The sequence below is a fragment of the Lepisosteus platostomus genome, chromosome 3 (assembly GCF_059453375.1).
Source record: "Lepisosteus platostomus isolate fLepPlt1 chromosome 3, fLepPlt1.hap1, whole genome shotgun sequence".
NCBI classification, from domain to species: Eukaryota; Metazoa; Chordata; class Actinopteri; order Semionotiformes; family Lepisosteidae; genus Lepisosteus; species Lepisosteus platostomus.
Window position 1 is genome coordinate 55,101,130 of NC_142613.1, and position 6,075 is coordinate 55,107,204.

Here is a 6,075-nt window from a genome sequence, read left to right on the forward strand (position 1 = left end):
CAACTGGGTATATTTTCTAGGAAGCATTGTGTGCCAGATCAAACTTTTCTTTTGATTTTCTGAAAGGAACTTTAAAATCTCAAAGGCTCAGATCTTGAGAGCATATGGATCTTAAAACTGATTAGTTTCTATGATAAAGGAGCCTTAGGAACTGTGGAGTTATAGTTGGATTTATTTAGGAAAAACAAAAATGGAATGACATAATTCTGATTCTTAATATAATAACAGAAACATGCATGGCAACATTTCAAATGTATTGATGTTTATAGCTTTATAGATGACTATAATATATAGTAAAAAAATGAACAGTCTCTGTTTTCTTAATACAGAAGGTACACTAGGATATTTGAAATTTGAGGAAAGGACCTGCTGTCAGAAACATTGTATCTATAAGAACATTGTGTCCTTTACAGTCTGTTCTTTCTTCTTCAGTGTTCTCTACAGTTTAATGTATTTTAAATTTTTATATCTGTATTTTGAGTGTTACTCTAATGTTTACAATAAACCCACTGCCAAAAGCTTTTGTGAACACTAAAAGTAAAAAAGCTATAAGACATTGATGTGGATATGGAAGAAATGGAAAAAAGATCATTTTAAATTCCTAAAGGATCTGGCTATGGTCTTTGATCCTGGATTGACAGATCTTTCCAACTGTATGGCCTGGTTGCATCTTCTACAGTCTGTGACTATGGTGTGATTCATGCATTTATTTATTTTTCAAGGCTTGATTATTGAAACTCCCTGCTTGCAGGGACAAGTTACAATATGTTCAGAATTCAGCAGCTCGAATCCTGACTAGATCGTGAGCAAGTGATCACTTCACTCCTTTCCTAGAGTCATTGCACTGGCTTCCTGTTAGGTTTAGAATTGATTTTAATCCTCTTCTGCTTCTAATCAAGGCTCTTCTTGACTTTTGTCCACCAGTATCTAGCTAGTAGGTTATCTGATACTCCCCTCCTTGTGTCCTCACTGGTCTGGTTTACGATGTGTCCTCACTGACTGTCCACACCCTGTGGGAGACAGAGATTTTTGCTTGTACACTTAATTTTTCAGAAAGTATTTTTGTGATTATCTTCAATATCTGCTGTGTGTTATTGGATTTGTAAGTTATTTAATTTTTTCATTTATTTATTGTGCGGTGGTTTTTGTGTATTGTGAAGCACTTTGACATGGTTTCTTTTAAAGGTGCAGTATAAAATAAGAGTTTCCTTGTATTATTGATTACATTCCTGTGTTCTGTACACATGGACAATCACAGTCCTTGACAGAGAGAGAGGGAAATTGTTTCATCCTGGGATGAATATCCTGGCATTTGGAGCAAAATATGAGCATATAAAAGTGTAGAAATGGTGTGTCGTTTGTGAAAATATATTTGTCCAACTTGTAATGTGTGCTGCGTGTGGAAAACTTGACTTTCATTAGCAGTGAGACTATATCTAGATGTTTTCACTGATAAGACCAGAAACTAGAAGGACAAGTCTCTCTGTCTTTTCTCAATACAAAAGAGACCCTAGAATATTTGACAAAACATGACAAAGGATCTCAGTTCTGAAGTTCTGAAGGCTCCTGTAAGAAAAAATGTCCATAAAAGCATTATTCTTCTTTACAGTACCATTCAAAGTTTTCAACAAACATACTATTACCCTGTGTCTTAGATTAGATAACTTACTGAACCATTTCTTATCTAAACCACATCATCATGAACTCAGAAGAGATTATTTCACTGACAAGACTTTACAGAACATTATTTATTATTTCACAAAAACTTTATTATATGCAGTGTTGCAGTGCTTGTACTGTATGTGTGTCTTGCAACCAGACTAGTAATATAAATAGATAATAGATATATACAGATTAAATGGATAGTGAATTGCCATTTTTGTTTTCCTTTTGCATCTGCTTCAATTTTAAATATAGTTTTTCTTTCATTTCAAGTGAGTCAATACATATTGTACCTTGTGGACATAGGCACTTGCAAGATCACATGGTAGAAACATGCACTATTAATTTCTGGGAAGTCAGTTATATTAAAATGATGGGGCAGATGAGAAAGATATATAAAAATATAAAAATATCAATTAAATCAATTTCCCTTCGGGATCAATAAAGTCTTATCTATCTATCAAAATCACGGGGATTCTTGTCTATATGCATTGTTTAAAGTGTTTTTCATGTCTATGAAGATAAAGATACATTTTTGACTTTTTAGAAATGGAAATCCAAACATTTCCTGAATTCTGGGATGTTAAGCTAACAAAGGGGACACGATTCTACAAGTTGACCAAACAAAACCTGACTTGTTCCCTTTCATTCTTAGGGGCTGGACCTGTTCCAGATCTATTCCAGCTGCAAAGTTTCTTTAAAAACTGTTTGTTGGCTCCCATAAAACTTATATGTAAATAATGTCTCTTGGGCTTATCAAGATCAAGGCCATCCTTCTAACAAGGACAGATAGTATATTTGTCACAGCCTTGAAAAAGGCCTGAGGCAGATCACGTGAGGCACAATTCTGTCAATATACATATCACACTTTTGTCAGAAATGCAAAATATATATTTTGCAGTATTTCTCTCAAATAACTAAACTAGAGTTAAGGAGGACATCAAACCATAATCTCACCATCTTCCAACTACTTAAGCATGAATAGCGTCTAGTTTACTGGCTTGCATGAAGTGCCTCCTGTCCTTGATTTTATGCACTTCCGTATAGTTTCCACTTGTGCCCTTTGGTTTATGTTTCATTTTGATCTGGGCTGCTTTTGTCAACAGTTTCACTTTTAATTTTCAAGACAAACCTTATATTGCCTTTGTAAGTGAATTTGAGGATTTTGAATCCTTGCGTCAGGACCCCTCAAAGACCTCCACCTGTTCATCGGCAGTATGCTGGTAATAGGCTTATTGTCTTTAAAGAGAAAACAGCTCACAGGCAACAGGCACCTTATGACTCTTCTTGAATTAGTCTGTATCGTTTTGCAAACTGTACCCTATACTCATTATTGGGGCTCCACTTGGAGCCATAATTTGTCTTTATTCAGTCAGATTTTCCATGGGACCTATTTTAAATAAAAGCACTTTAATCTCTGCAGATAACAAACCTTCCCAGGTTATGTGTCATGGGTATCTTCAGTGCCATCTGAAAATATTCACACCCCCACACACACAAACAATTGCAAGTATTGTTGTTACAACCTGAATTTTTAAAGCACTGAAATATTTTTCCCTTAGTACAACATGCACAACAATGTAAAAGGGGCAAAAATACTTTTACTTTATAACAACAATTTCTAAACATGAAAAAATGAAATATCTTGTTTATTAAAGTATTCACCCCCTGAGTCAGTACTTTGTAGAAACACCTTGTGCAGCAATTACATCTTCAGGTTGTCTTGGGTATATCTGTATTAGGTTTTCACATTTGGATTTGGGAATTTTCACTCATTCAGATTTTTGCAGATTTTCTCAATCTCTGTCAAGTTTATGGGGAACTATCAGCGAGCTATATTCTTCAACATCTTTCACATATTCTCAATGAGATTCAAGTCTGGGCCACTCAAAATGTTTGCCTGCCTGTTCTGAAACCACTACAGTGTCTATTTGGCTTAGCATCATTGTCCTGTTGAAATGCGAATACTTTCCTCAGTCTAAGGTCTTTCATTGACTGAAGTAGGATCTTCTCAAAGACTTGCCTGCATTTGGTTCTATTCATTGTTCCCTCTATCCAGACATATTCCCCAGTGCCTGCTATTCAAATGCATCACTACGATAAACACCATGCTTCATGGTAGGCAGGGTGTTGCACAGGTGATGAGCTTGTGTTCAGTTTGTGCTAGACCATAGCAATTTGCAGAGTTCAGTTTTTGTCTTTTTCCACATCATTTTGAGGTCTGCCACGTGCTTTCTTTGAAACTCTGTCTGTTTAAATCTACAAAGATTGTTGTCCTTGTTCAGGTCCTCCAATCTCAGCCATGGAACTATGTAGTTCTGTCATCCTCATAATTCCATCATGGAGATGTATGGGCAGTTCCATGATCTTCATGGTAGAGTTTGTGCTCTCATACACTGTCTAGGAACTTGGACAGGAATATTTCTTCTGAACTGAACCAATTGAACCGACCACAGGTGGATTCCATTCAAGTTTTAGAGTGGTCTCATAAGAAAATTAGATGCACCTAGACTCAATTTGGAATGTCATAGCAAAAGGGCTGAATATCTTTGAGACATTTCAGCATTTGTTTTTAAATAACAGGTAAAATAATTACTAGAACTTTCAATCCACTTTAACATTATACAGAAATTTGTTCAATTTCTACACAAACATACTTCTTGCATTTGTTATGTATTATGTATATGTATGTGTTATGTTAGAATTCGCAACATAATAAATTGTGAATAACTTCACAATTCACAATGTTGTGTTTCTCTGTTTTTCAGAGTGGAATTAAATGTTACTTGTTTTAATGCATACCATGCAGAAAAAGAAATTCATTTGGCTAAAAAATAATCACAGTCTTTTTTTCATAAGACAGCTGTATTGGCTCCCATTTTCTTTATAAATGTAAACAACTATTGATACAATATTGATTAATAAGTGTCCTAGGCATATTTAATTATTGTATCTGTGATTGTGAACATACTATTGTAATATAGGCAGATCTAAGTTAAATTGAATAAGCATCATACCCATATCATGTTGGGGACTGCTTAGCACTCTGATGCATATATTATACACAAAACGTATTGTTAATTCTAAAAATAAAGAGAAGAAAATGACTATTATTTATCCTGTTTTTGATTAAAGGCACAAGTAGCAAAATTTTTGCTTTCCATTAATGGGGAACAAATATGTACTGTAATTTCAAGCATGGTTTGGTGAGCACTACATACTTTTCTTTTGGTATGTCTAAAACCACCCTATTTAGAAACTATGCTGATTCTGGCAGGACCCGAAGAACAGTTTCTGAGTTTCTTTTGCAATAGATCAAAAAAGCAAATCAAAAAAGCCTTAAAAGGACAGCTTGGGTAGATTACTTAGATACCAGCCTGGAGAAAGAAGTGTGTCTTCATAATCCATGTAATAAATCATGAGGTAACACAGGAAAATGTTACTGAAAAATACCATAGCAAAACAGAAAGGTCTTGGACTCATTTCAGTTCTTTTCTTAGCTATTGAATCTCAGGCGACAAGTAAAACTAAAACTTAGAAGTGAGCTGAATGTGAAGATCGGTTATGTATTCCAAGGTGGAACCACCTTGTGATGTTGTGCTAAGAGGAAAGAGGGTGATAAGTTCCAATTATTGTTTTACTTAAACTGAAAGAGAGATTTTTTTTTGTTTTATCCTAAGACTTTAAAGTCTCCTTTTGGGGATATTTACTGAAAAGTAAAGGATTAAAATAACAGCATTACGTAAGCAACAGTGTTAACAGTTTCTGTCAGCAATCTGAGCAATTCTGGACCCAGTTTGTGCGGGGACTGGAGACCTCTAGGGAAAACCATGTAACTGCTGCAAGTGGTGATGGGTTACCAGTAGGCAGTACTCTCCCCTCTGGTCCAGAGTGGCCCCAACACATTAACACCCCACTGTAGTGATCAGGGACAATGTTCTCTAGGAAGTACTATGTTTCGGATAAGAGGCTGTACTGAGCTCCTGGCTACATAGTCATTAAAGATCCCAGGGCCCTTTTTAAAAGAGTAATGGCACTAACCTCAGTGGCCTAGTTAAGTTCCTGTCTGGAATTGAACCATCTGGCCTCTCTGAGATTCAACTGGTGAAGCAATCAGTTGGGTTTTTTTAGTTACATGATCTACTGTGTAGAGGAGCACAAAATAGCTACTTTGTGTCAACCAAGAGGGTAATACTTTTATAGGTCTATTAAGTGGGTCCCCTACTACATTTAAAACAGTTAGGGATTCTTTGAAAATCACCATGTAAATGCAGTTATTGTTACTAAACTTAACAAAGAAAGACGTGTTGTTTTCAAGATTCTTCACAGGTGAGCGTTACCAAACAAGTAGTATCCTGCAAATACCTTGTCAATTGAGTGAGTCATCAAAATTTAGCATTCTGTAGACATGTC